This window comes from Calidris pugnax, unplaced genomic scaffold (assembly GCF_001431845.1).
Source record: "Calidris pugnax isolate Ruff unplaced genomic scaffold, ASM143184v1 scaffold42, whole genome shotgun sequence".
Taxonomy (NCBI): Eukaryota; Metazoa; Chordata; class Aves; order Charadriiformes; family Scolopacidae; genus Calidris; species Calidris pugnax.
Genome location: NW_015090920.1, coordinates 13,160,069 through 13,174,506, shown reverse-complemented (window position 1 = coordinate 13,174,506; position 14,438 = coordinate 13,160,069). Strand labels below are relative to the sequence as shown.

The following is a 14,438-nucleotide window of genomic DNA, read 5'->3' as shown; positions in this document are numbered from 1 at the left end:
AAGTATTTTTTTTTTTTTTTTTGGTTTTTTTTTTTTTTTTTTTTTAGTGCAAACTAGAAGATGAACACCAAAAGTCATCGTGGCAGCAGAAATATCTGGTATTGCCTGAAATTCAGTAAGCATTTCTTAGCTGAAGATTCAATACTCTCTTGACCTTTAAAATCTGTGTAGACCATTGCTGGAAAATAATCTTGTTGAGAGGGGAATGGCTGCCATGGTTAAAGCACTTTACAATTTATCTGGCATTAAGGGTGAAATTGTATTTCCATATGGGCCTTATATAATTTTAAATCAATAGCTGTTTTCTGGTGTGAGGGTTTTTTTAATGTTTTTAATATGTCATGGAGTGCAGGCTGAATTCTGCTGTGTTGTTTGAAAAAGTGGAGGGTAGTGGGATCTATTATTTGACATTCTTGATAGTGAATGCTCTAAAAGAGTGTCATTATTACATTGCAAAATGACATAATCTAAGCAAAGGGCAAAATTCTGGTCTTGTTGACAGTGGTGTAAATATAGGTGAATTCCCCTGAGACAAGGCTAAGTACATGGATTTCCTCTACATTTCTACTGTTGTTTTAAAGTGCTGAATCTGCCCCAGTGACATAATTGAAAGAGCCACTGATCACACAAGAAATCCCCTGCTATTTGATAAGGTTCTACAAAGAAAGTTTATCCTCATGAATTCCATGTATTTTTAATGCAACTTCTCTTTTGCTGAATTGATTAAGCTCTGTTGAAAATTCTTGAATGTGGAAGAAAATCAGCTGTGACTGTGGGAGGGATTGGCTGATAATTTAGTAAGGAAAAAAATAGCGCATCCAAAGACTTCTGAAAAGAAGATTTCTAGTAGCTGTAATTTTCAAAATAGGCTGTTTTTGAAGTTTGATAGTATGCTCAGAATGGAGCTCTTACTTTGCTTTAGGCTCTTCATGCACTTTACCAGGGGTCAGGAAGTTTGCATAAAATCAGGAACAGTAGGTAAAACCCCTCTGAAATCATGGGTAAAACTCTCAATTAAGTAGAGTCGGGATTACAAACCATGTCGAATGCAGTAGACAGACTAATATTACCTGTGGAGAATTTGTCTATTAATAAGGTGTGGCTAGTTTTCCACGCTGAAAAGAGAATTGTACTTGATTTAGTGTACTGTCATTCCCTTTTTCTTAAAAACAATGTGATATGATTGCATGAGTCTGCATTAGTGTCACCAACTGTTACAGTAGTGTTACTATCATGTTCTGGCTCATTTATTAGACTGCCATAATATTTATAGGAATTGTATATAAGGGTCTCCGTCTTGGTAAGGCAAAACTGGTCTGCTTATATTTATTCTCAGGAAAACTGGGAAAAGCGAACAGAACTTCAAATGACTGGTGCTGTACCAGTTCTGCACACATATCTTTTGGTTTCTTTCTCCTGTGGTAATGATTGGAGGATTTCTGTATCCACAGGCATAACAAATGAACAATTAGTCCTTGGTTTTTAAGATTACATCAGCTCTGAAGCATTGCTGCTTCAGAGAACCAGATCAGTGTGGTTGATTCCTGTTAATTGTAGCATTTGCAAAATGTATCCTGTCCCTGAAGTTCCCTTGGCAAATGTGTGTCAGACCTAGTGATCACTGAATGAAGGGAATTCTTTTATTCAGCGACCTATGATTGTTATATCTTTGGTATGGGTTCAGGCACTTTCTTTCCAGAGGGAATTCCATCTGGTTGAGTCTAAGAACCTTCCAGCTTGATGATCTGGTCCATTTTCTGTGCACAGTCAAAAGAAGAATATCTGGGGGTAAAGTAAAAAATATTATGTATCTGTGGCTCACTGACTAAGCATTTGCTGGCAAATTTAATATGTAAGCAATTTGTACATGAAATCGTGTCACTTTACAGTACTCATCTAAAGAAGTAGAAACTAACAAAATCAGGTAAGAGACCAGCTGACTTGTCCTTGTCCTCACTCTGAACCAGATATGCTAGCGAGAGAAGGGACAGTGGTGAAGGGCTGTTGACTGAGGAAATTCTCACACCAATGTGTCAACTATCTCCTATCCTGCTACAGTTTATTTCCAGTCACTCTCATGTCACTAACGTTACTCAGTGGTTGAACCAAGTGTGTCTTTCACAAAACCCATTCCTAATGCAAAAAGAGGAGTCTTCTCTTACCTGTACTATGACACTTGTTTGTGAACTGACCTTCAGATATGACTTTATGTTGCCAAAGCAAATCTAAGTCGTGTCTGAGGCATAGTCCAAGAGACTGCTCTGTTGTCTGGTCACAGTGCTATGCATCAATATTCAGGTTACAGACCCCAACTTTGAAAACTCCAGTGTATACCTATGAATACAAAATCTGGAAGTATGGCTTATCTACCATAAAGCAGTATACAATTTACAATGATGCCCGTGGTTCAAGACAATGTGGCACTGTGTTATTTTTTGTATGCTTGGATAGAACAAACTGTCTGTGATTTCCAGCACTGCATCTCACGTTGTCCTTTACAATGACTTTGAATTAAAACTAAAATGTGTTAAGCTTGTTTGGTGTGGGGGTCAGGGATTATCCAAGGTGGCACAGGGTGGACAATAGGCAATTTCAGCTGAGGAATGGCAGATTAATAAATAACGGATTCAGTTCATTTATCTGAAAGAGTATTATTTGCTCAGAGAATCATGAGCAAACGAAAGAGGCAAGGATGGCTGGTAATACTCACTTATGTAAATTTCCTTAGTGCAAAATGAGCTTCAGTGGTATTTGGATGAAAGGGAAAACAAAGGTGAATTAGAAAGTGGTAATAACCATCCATCAGAGAGTCTCCTTCTGCCCATGCTGAGCAGTATAATGTTAGAAGGTAGAGTTATTTGAGGTGATATTTAACGTAGTGATCAGTACAAGAATAAGGATAACTACATCTTTGCAGGTGCAGACTTCCATAAATGTGAACAGATTGAATCTGTAGATACTGGTTATAAGCCTTTAAATAGGGGTGTTGAAATTTTTTGTGGTATTAAATACAATACTGTATTTCAGTGGGTGATAATTCCACTTTTCTTCATTTAAAATGCATATTGTGTAGATATATGTAAGTAGATAGGAGTTTGTTAGGTATATGCTAGAAAAAAGCAGCTACAGCTCTCTAATTCAGAATCCACATTCTGAAGTAGATAAAAATTTATTTTTCTTATGTCTTTCTGCTTAACTCAGTCCTTTCAACTGCCTTTACTTGAAACTGGCCATGAAATTGTTTTGCTTCCTACTCCCATGAAAATCTGGGACAAATTATAACCTCTCCAGCCCTCCTCCCTGTGACAAAAATGGAAAAAGTTTTCAATATATTTTGATTTTCCTGAAGACTGTTATCTCTTGTTACCAGGGTGGCTGATAAGCTTAGGCTTGCTGTGCTTTTCAGCTGCTTGTAAGAAGCCATGAGTGTGCTGTCTTTAATCCTTATAATTAACATACTTCTAATTTCCTAATTCCTCTTTTCTCTTTGCTGCATCTCAGGTATGACAGTACCAAGATCTGTTTTCAGGTTCTCTAACTAATCCTTTCAGTGCTTCTTTTGGAAATAAAAGACCCCTTTTGGAATCTGGGAAAAGCACTTGCTCCAAGTCTGTCACGATCAGGTGCACTGTATCCAGATATTGCTGGATCTGTTATTTTACTTCATTTTATACTAGCAGTAATAACAATTTGTAGCGACTATTATTGCACATAAAGTAGGTTGTTGCTATTTTCGGTGGAAAAGATGGACTTACTGCATATGCAGGTGGCTTCATGGCAGTGTGCATTATAATAAAGTTTATGAAACACTGTGTGGAATACTGACGTTATTGGAAGAAGCCCCTTGTGCTAGGAGCTTTCTCACACTGTTGAAGGAATTCAAGAATAGTCAAATGGTTGTGTTGGTCTGGGCTGTTAACTACAGGTTGAAAAAGCTGTATAGTGGACATAGCTCTATAAGGCAATCATTCTGATCCTTCCTTGCTTTTTATCATAGTAGTTTATGCATGTGGCAAGGGGAGTTTCCCACACATGTTGCAGACCTCATATCTGAGGACCAAATCAGAGAAGTCAAGACTATAAAGTCCTTGGAAAGCGCAAGACTGCAAAAAGAATAATTATGCTAGCTTGTGTTGAACCTTTTTGCTTAGTGATGTGAAAATAGGCATGCATGAGGCCATGATCTTTTGCTTGAAAATAAGGATGTGGGAGGGGCCCATGGTCTCTTGCATCTCTCACCTGGGTTCTGGAGAACAGTTAATAAGAGTATCCATGTGGGACTCCTTCCCACCTTGGGCATCCGGACACATCAAGCAGCAATCTAGTGCTTAGTTGCTTACTCCTTTGCTCTGTACCATTTTATGGAAAAATGGCTGAGCTACTCTATGTCCTGTTCTCAGGACATATGGAAATCCGTCTTTCCTTTTCCTCCCCCCTTTCTTTTGTGTGTGTGTGTGTGTGTGTAGGTATATGCACATGCACATCAGTATTTTTGTGTGCTGGACATTACCCGCGACACTGAGTCGTAAAGAATGCATGACAGCCATGACCGTAGAGCTGTGATATGGCTGTGTTGTGTGAAATGGGGCTGGGAAGGGAGGGCGGGAGACCAATGGTACACATTGAATGTACAGTCATTCCCTCCTTTCCTTGTCTGAAAGGTTTCCAAATCTCATATATTCACAGGCAGACCCCAGCCAAAGCCCGCAGCTGTCATGCATTTTCAACAGATTCCACAGGGCCTAGATGAGGTTTGAAGACATTCCTTTGCTCTTACACATTAGCTAAAAGGAATTACCGTAACATCTGATATTGTGGAAGTGGGAAATTTGCCATCCTGACCTTGCCCAAAGCATTCCGGAACTGGGGGTCTGAGGATTTATTATCTCAGATGGCCTCCAAAGGTCGTCAAGGGCCTGTCTAGTGGTGCTCCAGCACAGCTCAGACAACCAATGTGCTATTCATTTAGAGGGACCGTGCTGGGTTTTTTTTTTTTAGTTTTTGTTGCCTTTTTTTTTTTTTTTTGTACGGCTGAAATAATGGGCAGACACATGTTACTGCTGCTCTCTGGATCTTTGTCATAGGAAAAGCATGTTCCATTGGAGCAATTCCCAGCTGTCAGTAATGTGCTGAAACACCACAGCCAATCATCAGAGAACAGGCCAAATAAACAGGATGTTCACAATGTGTATGATTGCATGAGTGTGTAACAAACTTTCTGCACATTTCACAGTCTCATAATGAGATTGACATGCATTGCTTAATCTGCATCTGTCTGTTTGGGGAAGAAACACATAAACACCATGGAGACCATGTGCAAGAAAGCTCAGTTTCTTGGCTGCGTGGCTGTTGATATGATAGGACGAAATCTGGTACTGAGTTGGAAATGAGCAGTACTTTAGAGCTATTCATTTAGCTGCTGGGAAGTGCCCTATAGTCAGCCAAGCAGAGTTTGGTGAGTGTTCGTGTAATCAAAGTGGTTATTATAGCAACAGATGACAAAAGTGCCTGAAGATGATGCACAGGGCTATTTTTTTAAGGGAATATCTGAGGCGCCATTTGTTTTCTCTTTGTTTTGATTTCAGAATTTATTTTGATTGCTTTATGCATTTAAAAAAATGTGTGCACAGAGGAAACCAACAAAGGGAAGAATGTTTACAGAAATCTATAATTACATAATGGAATAGCAAAAGCCATTGTGTCTTTAATTTGAAATCAGGACAGTATAATTAGAATAGCAAATATAAAAAGGAAGTCAATGTCTTCACCCTCCAAAGCATGCATTTTTCCAGTAGTCAGGGTTCTCATCCCCAAAAGCATGCATTTTTTTGGACAGAGTGAATGTTAATGCACGTTAACTCTCTAGCTGCATGATCATTGAGGTGCAAGACACAGATAGTTTATCCCACAGTTAGACAATGCCAACTTCTTCCTTAATCCCTCTTCTCCCTGCTGCTGGGCCTTTTCATGGTTCATTTCTTATAATGTCCTAAAACCTATATGCATTTTGTTCTTGTGAGATTTTTATGGGTAACATCTGATGCCTATTACTTACCTGAAAAAACAGATCTTAAAAAAAACACACATGGCAAAGCAAAGGTGAAACGTAAGTCTGACAACCTGCCTTATAGTGGTGGCTTCACTAGAGGCTTTTCTAGAATCTGTGAAATGGTGTCTGAAAAAGCTATCACCTGCCCTGTCACTGTACTCAGAACTGTTGGTAGCTTTTCAGTCTCATGGGAGAATGTGTAAGGTATGGTTATTATGAACACATCCACCACAACTTCAGAGATGCTGCTTTCTGAGATGAGCTCCAGGAGAAAGCTAGTGTCTGAATGTCTTTGCAATGAGCTGCTGCAGAAGACATTTCAAATGATACCAGTGTTGAATGATAATAATGATGAATTTATTTACTGTTACTGGATAGACTGCAGTATAAGAATAAAAATATGCAGAGTATGTCCTGAATGATGATATCTAGACAAGCTTTATAAAACAGGTCACCTTGCATTGCATGACACTAAGGAAAGTGGTCAAGAAATTAAAATTTTGCTTTTTAAGATAGGGCATTTTAGACATGGTATTCCCTACCTTTATCTTTTGATTTATCTTGTCATTTAGGCCATGCAGAACCCGTTTTTCTCAGAAAATCTGCATAAAAATAGGCAAGTAATAGTGCAAAACATTAATCAACTATTTTCAGACTATTGATTTAGCATTTCTAATGTTCAGGAATACTGTTTCCCAAGGATGCTTATAAAGAAGAACCCCTTTACTAATAAGAAAAGTCAGAGGATGTGAAACAAATGGAGTGGGGAAGGAGTCATTTATTGGCAGTTCTAGCTTCTGAGAAGATGTAGAAAAAAAGGTGACTTCTGCACAGATTTTTAGGGTATAACTATTCCGGAAATGTAAATGCTGTAGCAAAAATTCAGGCAATGAGTCAACAAACCATATGAGAAAGAACAGAAAAAAATTCATGATGTATCTATCAAGATACCCAAATTGCAAGTAAGCATAAAGTCAGAAATAATTCCCAGTTCATGGGGTTGGAAGAGAGTCTAAGAAGGAGGTGGGTTGCCAACTCTGAATATGTTTGAAATAGATCTGATGCAGCTTATTTGAAGAAGCCCTTTTGTCTCAGTGGCAACCGTTTCCCAGCATAATCTCTAGCCTTTGTGGATTCTACAGGAATGGAATTTATGGGAATTCTTTGTTGTTGCTGACCTGTTTGTAAAATGTGGGAAATGGAGGGAGATGATAATATTGCAGGACTGATCTTGTCTGATAGGTCATCTAGAGCTTGGAAATGGAAACTAACAAAGTGCATAGCAGTTAGCATGAATCCCTAGCTGCTGGGCCTTAAACATGGCCCAAACTGTTCTTTTTTAAACTGCCTTGCTGTTTTTACTTCTTATTTTTATGACCTGCTCACATCTTCCGTGTTTAGAGTGCTATCCTAGCTCCCAAACAGTAAGAATATTTAGAATTTCTCTTCCCATTTGCATACTGTTCCGTTATGTCCAATTCTGTTTGATTTTTCTCTGTGAATTATGTTAAAGCTCCTGTTGAGTGAACATAGTCAATGCTGTATTATCTCTGCAGAGATAGAGGTAAAAGTGTGGTGGTAGGTACCTTTCAACAAGGTCAAAAGAACACCTTGTCGTAACAGTTCTGTACCCCAGGAAATCAACCATATAAGCTACAGCCCACTCCATGCTCAGGACACACATGGGCACATCCATGGTCTTACTTCCTCTTTTGCTGGCAGCTTTTACCCACTACAGTGTTCTTGCCACAAAAAAAAATGAGCAACTTTCTTTCCCAGTCCTTAAACAATTCCCACTAACTGGCCATCACTGGTATTACAGATCTGTTCAGGTACCCTGAAAAGGGTAGGACTTACAAATCGTGGCTGAATGTACTCCTAAACTGTATAGTGAAAACTAGTGTAGCATTGCAGGGTTTTGTTCTCCTAAGTTGATTAAATTGTGAGATGTTAAATGGATGGATGTTGGTACAGGCGTAAATAAATAGGAGTGAGTCTACTGCAGTGCTCTGTGTTTATATGCGGATTATAAAATTAACCCATTATAATGCTGCCACCCTGATTTATTTAATTTGACCTAGGCCATTTATTACCCAGGACATTCTAGATCTTTTACAAAGTCACACTCATGAGAATTAAATGTTTCCACTAAGTTAAGCTACTTCAATATTGACATTCTTACCTAGAACCTAAGAAGAGCACGGCTAGGATTTCCATAGAAAAAACACTTCTTTCAGTAGGTATTTTCCTTATTTAGTTTATTGCCATCACTGCAAGCTAAATCAGATTAAATTTGTTCTCTTTAGCTTCTGAAACTGTATTCAGTTGTACTTCCCAAGAGCTTGCTCAGCAATGCCAACACATTATGGAATCAATGGGGAACCGGAAGAAGACAAGCAGCAAACTGTAAGTGTCCAATGCAAATATACTTCTATTAATTTATAATGGCTCGAGCAGATGTGATCTGATATCTTCATCTAGGTGTATACAGTCATTAATATTTTTAGACATTTCCTGACCAAATTGCTGCTGCTGTTGTAAGCCTTTTTTTATTTCATGTCTCTAGAATGAGTAGTGATCCTCATCCATGTAATAAATAACATATTTCTCTTTCAAAATGAACTGTATTTTTTAAAAAAGCCTTCTATGCCCTTCTGTTTGACTGTGTAACCACATGTATTTAGTTAGTTACCCATAATAAATTTTGGGGAATGAATTCATGCATTTGCTTTAGTTTTAGACCTAAATAAAAAATATGACTTTATGAGATCTGAAAATTTTAAGTTAATTATCTCCTGTTGCTCAGCTTACTGACAAGTGGTGCAGAGGTAAGTCCAGTTATTTGTTAAAGAGATGAGAAGCAGAGAAGAATTTCTGTGGAGAAAAATACAAACTGTCTCAGATTCTCATCGTCAGTCTATTTCCTCTATACTTGTTCAGCATCTCTTCCTTACAAGCTGAAGGTCATACCCATCAACTGGAAAAGCTTTGGGAAAGGCTGGGATCAGCAGAGACTGAGAAAGAATGGCAATCACTGGCCTCCACAGCATACGTTTTCTGATAGAATAATTTGGGCATGTCTGATCAATTCTCTGCCACTTCAGGAGCCTCAGGAAATGGTAGTGTATTGATGTCTCCTTGATTTTAGGCCTGTGGTGCACTGTTTGGCCTCCAGAGAGATTCATGTAGAATTCTGAAGTGAAATTCAATGGCAGGAAGTCACACTAGATGTTCTAATGGTAGAAGTCATCAATAGATGAACTAACAGTACTTTCCAGGCTTAAGAAGCTGTGAGTTTACCAGCAGGATTATAACTGAACACTGTCATAATCATCATTGATAACAATATTTATATATGTGTGGGATGTTATGTTCTTTATTTTCATTTCATTAATGATTCTGTAGAGCCTGTTCCTGACTTCATGCATCTCTTCTCAAATGCATCTACTAAGGTCCTATAAAATAACAGAAATTTACTAGTGGGTTAAGGAACAAAAATGAAGGAACAAATAATTTTAAAAAATATATTTACAAGTAATCTCAGTTAATTCTAAGCAACATGGGACAGGTGAGTTTTTAAGAGGGCATTAAATGATCAGTAGGGAAAAAAACACGCATATGGCTTCAGGAGCCATCTATCAGAGAAGATACTTGAGAAACAGATAATAGAGGTGATTTGTGAATGACTGACAGACCAGTAAATGAGACAGAACATCGGCAAATGTGGATGGTAACACAAAGCTTGACAAGGAGAGATAGAGTCAAAGGATCCTAGTACAGAACTTGGAAACTGATGACAAGGAACTTAAATCTGCAATCGATGATGAGAAAGGGCTTTGAAAATGAAGCTTAACATGGTCAAACTGATGAGTCAAAAAGACAAATGAGGGCTGTATTTTGTGTATTGAGAGGAAAGAAAACAGTAGTAGTCTGGACAAGAAATTTAGGAAAGGAGATGGAATAAAAATTACCAGGAAAGGGGAGGAAAAGCTTGCATGGCTTCTGGTTACTCAGGCAAGTGTGAGGATAAGGAAGGAGGCAAAGAACAATCTCTAGGTTGTTACCCATCAGCTGTTTTCTGTTTTGTATGTTTCTACAATGTACAGATATGGAGTAAGATGTTACCATCAGTGGAGGAAATACGAGGAAAGAACAAAACTCCTTGTTCCATAGTTATGAAGAGAAACAAGTCCATTAATTAGGCAACTATCTCCTTATTCTTGGTCTCTATTTTGTTCTATTTTTGAGATTCTACGCTCTCGTGCATGTGTGTCTGTAGTTTGTGTGTATGTGTGAAGACTGAAGCTAGGCCAGTTTTGGAGAAATTTCAGTTAGTAGTATTTAGTGAAGTATTTCTTCTCTCAAGAAAAACTTTAAATATAGTAAAATTCAACCTGTTAGTGCAGAGACTAGAAGAAATGGTCAAAGATTAAAGAAAGGAGTAAATATTCAGGTTTCGAAATGTTCTGGCAAGGCTGAAGGCCTCTTAGAAGGTCATATGGTGTAGCCTTACAATTTGAAGATGTTCTTCTAGTATTAATTTTTATCTTTTAGTTGTGTTTTGTACCTAATTATATCCTCATTTGCTTAATAAAATGAGTTGAGATCCTCAGGCAAAACCCCTATTATTTAAAATGCAAATGGTCTTCTGTGATTATTTTATTTTTTAGGGAGTTAACAAACTCTATGAATAGAAGGGCTAGACAAACCACTGTAAAATTTCTATTCTGTTACTTTGGAAAATCCTCCCCTTTGCCCTCCCTCTCCTAACCACAACCACACATATATCTGCTATTTTGAGGAATGCCAACATTGTTCTCGGTTGTATTTTCCTTGCAATTTTAGTGGTTATAAATTGAATTCTTCATCCTCTGCTCTGGTTCATACTTTTTAACCTAAATCAAACTCATATGTCAATCTCCAATTGACTAATGCATGCCATATAAACTTAAGCAACAAGATTGTGAGACATATACTGAGAATGACATAATACTTGATAAAGTATCAAATATTTACCAAGCTAAAGTCAGTGGAAATGGCTATCAGTGGCAGCAAGAGAATTGTGACAGGCAGGAAACATCAACTAACTTAGCTCATTTTGACAAGAAAATAATTTTTGAAGTCTAAAAATAATAGTCCTTTAGTGCTGCAAATACAGAAAGTGTGCTATTTGTTGACAATACGTTGTTAGTTAATGGCAAACAGGTCTAAACCCATCAGCAATCATAAGCTGCTATAGCTCCACTGAAATTCATATAGCTCCTCTGATTTTCATCAATTAAATCTCTGTCCCAAAATCTAACAATGAGCAATACTGGCAGCGTGAGCCAACTGATTTTTTTTGAAATCCGCATAGACCCATGGAGTCTCTTTTTACATGCCCCTAACTGTTGTGACATCCGCTACTTTGGTATTCCAAAAATAAGCAGGATGCTTCCCAGTGAACATGAAATGCATCTGCCAAGCTCTTTCCTTACTTAGCAGCTTGATGAGCAGCTTGCCTCCCTCTTTTGTGTACCTCTACCTGCTCCTTATCTGGTGCCGCATCAGGTTTAAACAGCTTGCCACCACTTTCACAGCCTTGTGTGTAAGAACAGCTTGCCCTCCTTAGCTGTCCTCCCACAGCAAACTTCCTGTTCCCAGTCCTCCCCATCTGCTCCTCCAATATTCCCAAATCCATCTGCTTCTCATATTATTACCATTTTTTTCATGCTGTCCCTGCTGAACAGAACATCCTGCCTGAGCTAGTTTGTAAGACTCTTGCCTTACATGTTTATACTCAAGCCTTTTTGAGGTTACTGTTTCATTTGTGACCTGCACCTTAAAATCACCCTTTTTGTTATTCCATTTTGTCCATCTTCTCTGAAATATATAGGCCCATAAGACAAGAATGATGCTTTCCTCGATGTCTAGAAAACATCTGTCACCCAATGATGATAAACAAAACATTATTATAGTGACAGGAAGGCTGAAAATAGCCTCATAAATGCGCTGTGAGATGGTACTGGAATTGTCTTAGGAATTTTTTTTAATTAAAAGCTCCTATCTTCTGTCCTTATTTACTGCTTGAAGACATGATCTTACGTGAGCTTTCTCCCCTTCACTTGTGTGAGGTGGTGTTTGGATATTCCTATGGTTCTAACCTGTTCAGCAGTACATCCTGCAGGTCCTTCTGGGAAGTGGTGTCATCTGTGGCGGGAACTAGCACAGCCATTTACCCAACTAAGAAATTCCTTTTACAGGAGATGACACAGAAACTGCTTTAAAAAGGGATCTCATGAAGAAAAGGAGGCCACAGCTTAATAAGAGACAATGAACACCTATTTACAAGGCCTGCTTTTTTTTTTTTTTTTTTTTTTTAATTGGTATTTGGCTTTAGTGGTTCTAGTGCCTGCCCAGTATGATTTAAGGGAAAGTTGAATCTAGACATTACATAGAATTAAGTTCTGACGTAAAAAAAATGGGATACAGCGCACAAATATTACTGAGAGGAAGGGGCAAGACCCAAAGTCTCTGAGGAATAGCCCAGTAGGAGCTTTTCAATAGCCAGTCATTAGAAAAGTTTCCATCAATAGCAATTTGTTTACCTCTTAGTGATGCAGAGCTGAGCCAGCCTTCTGAGATTCATACCCAGTATTTCAGTCTTCTGCGTATTTCCCCTGACTCTAACTAGCCTGGAAAACATTTTGTTTCAACTCATAGGCTTATATATCTTAGTAAGAAGGACCATGAGATTATCTGCCATTAAATTTTGATTAGTTAATTCTCTGTTGAATCCTATTATTTATGTTTGATAAATGTATACCTTCTGGAAAACTGTCAGTTTTGATTTGAAGATACGTAGAGACGGAGGATCTGTTGCTCATTTTTCTTTTTCATCCTGGAGTAAAAAGTTAGCTTAAAATACTTTATTTCAATTTGGATACTTTATTTCAAATTGGATCTTGAGATACAGTTCAGAGTATTGTTTAGTGTCTGTATTTTCTCTTCATGAAGGTACTTGCACACCGTGATTCTTCTCAAATATTCTCAGTTAAAATGATCAATATGAGATCTTTAAGTGTATCTCATCTCACTGTAAGACATTTTCTCAAGTCTTCTTTATGGCTTTTTCCACCTTAGTCTTTCCAGGTCATTGTTTTTTGAAAGTGAATGTCAAAACTGTGATCAAATATTCCTTAGGGGTTAAATCAGCTTTAGTCTAGAGGTTAAAGCACACTCCTACTCAATACTCCTCTGTTTATATATCTTAGGTTTCTTTGTTTACACTTGCCAAAGATCAAGCTCAATTTAAATTACCTGCATACTCTGACACCTAAATCTCTTTCTCTTGCTGCTTTTAAAGACATAGTCTCCCACTGTATAGGTCCACAGTGACCTGTATATTTGTCTCTCTGCAAGTCCTATGATGCTGGTTAGTAGGGATTAATATTTACAGATCGCCCATGAAAATGATGTATTTCATTGGACCTAATGCCAATTGTCAGGACCCCCACTAGGAAACTTCCATTCAGTGACTATTCCTCATTGAGAAAATATTTTAAGCTAGATCTTGATTCATTGATATTTATCTCATTGATATCGGATAGTGCTAAACAAATCAGAAGTGCATGTCTTATAGAAGTCTTCAGATTATTGCATCTGTGCAGTTGCTTCCATTAATGAAATATATAATATCCTCAAAAGATTCAATGGGATAGGATATGTTTGACAAGATCTACTTTCCATAAAAGCATGCTGACTGGCAGCAATTATGTTCCTGTCCTTGAATTCTTTATCAATTCGATTCACTCCCTTATTGGTTTTCCATTATTTTGCCTAAAATCGATGTCGCACTAACCAGCCTGTAATTACCTGGGTCATCCAGCTTGCCCTTTGTGGGTACTGGCAAATCATTAGCATTCTTCCAGTCTTCTTGAATTTCCCCATTATTAAAAGATTTATTAAAAATTAACTTCATCAGGCTAGATATATAGTCAGCTCTTCTAGAAATCTGTGCCTGTTACCTTGGTAAATTGTTCTTAAAGTATTTGTAGCTGGCTGATACCACTTAGCATCTTCCTTCACCCTGAACTTCATCTAGTAATATGTGTGGGGTTTCCCCCCTCCGCCCCCGCCCCCCATGAGGCTTCTGCTGTTTCTGCCTTGATATTAACGTCTTAAACATTCCTAAGCATGGTGAACCCTGATCTCATCACTAGTTTTGTTACTGATTCATTAGAAACCACTTGTTATCCTTAACACTGCCACCATTCATTTGAAAGCTTTCTTTGACAGCTTTCTGCACTGTGCAACTCCCAATTTTTATGGATCACAGTCCACTATTTTTCCATGAGTTATGTACTGTAATCTTTCCCCTCCATTTCTGTCTTAATTTTGATCTAGCTGG

General features: G+C 38.0%; 1 long non-coding RNA gene across 12 annotated transcripts in view; it reads left to right on the top strand.

The window, feature by feature from the left end:
- The window catches only part of LOC106892605, a 227,871-nt gene that overhangs the window by 111,807 nt on the left and 101,626 nt on the right, over nt 1-14,438 (top strand). For all 12 annotated transcript variants that reach the window (XR_001412901.1, XR_001412900.1, XR_001412907.1 and 9 more), the window contains exon 2: nt 8,356-8,455. This is a non-coding gene — a long non-coding RNA (uncharacterized LOC106892605). The remainder of the gene's footprint in view (nt 1-8,355; nt 8,456-14,438) is intronic.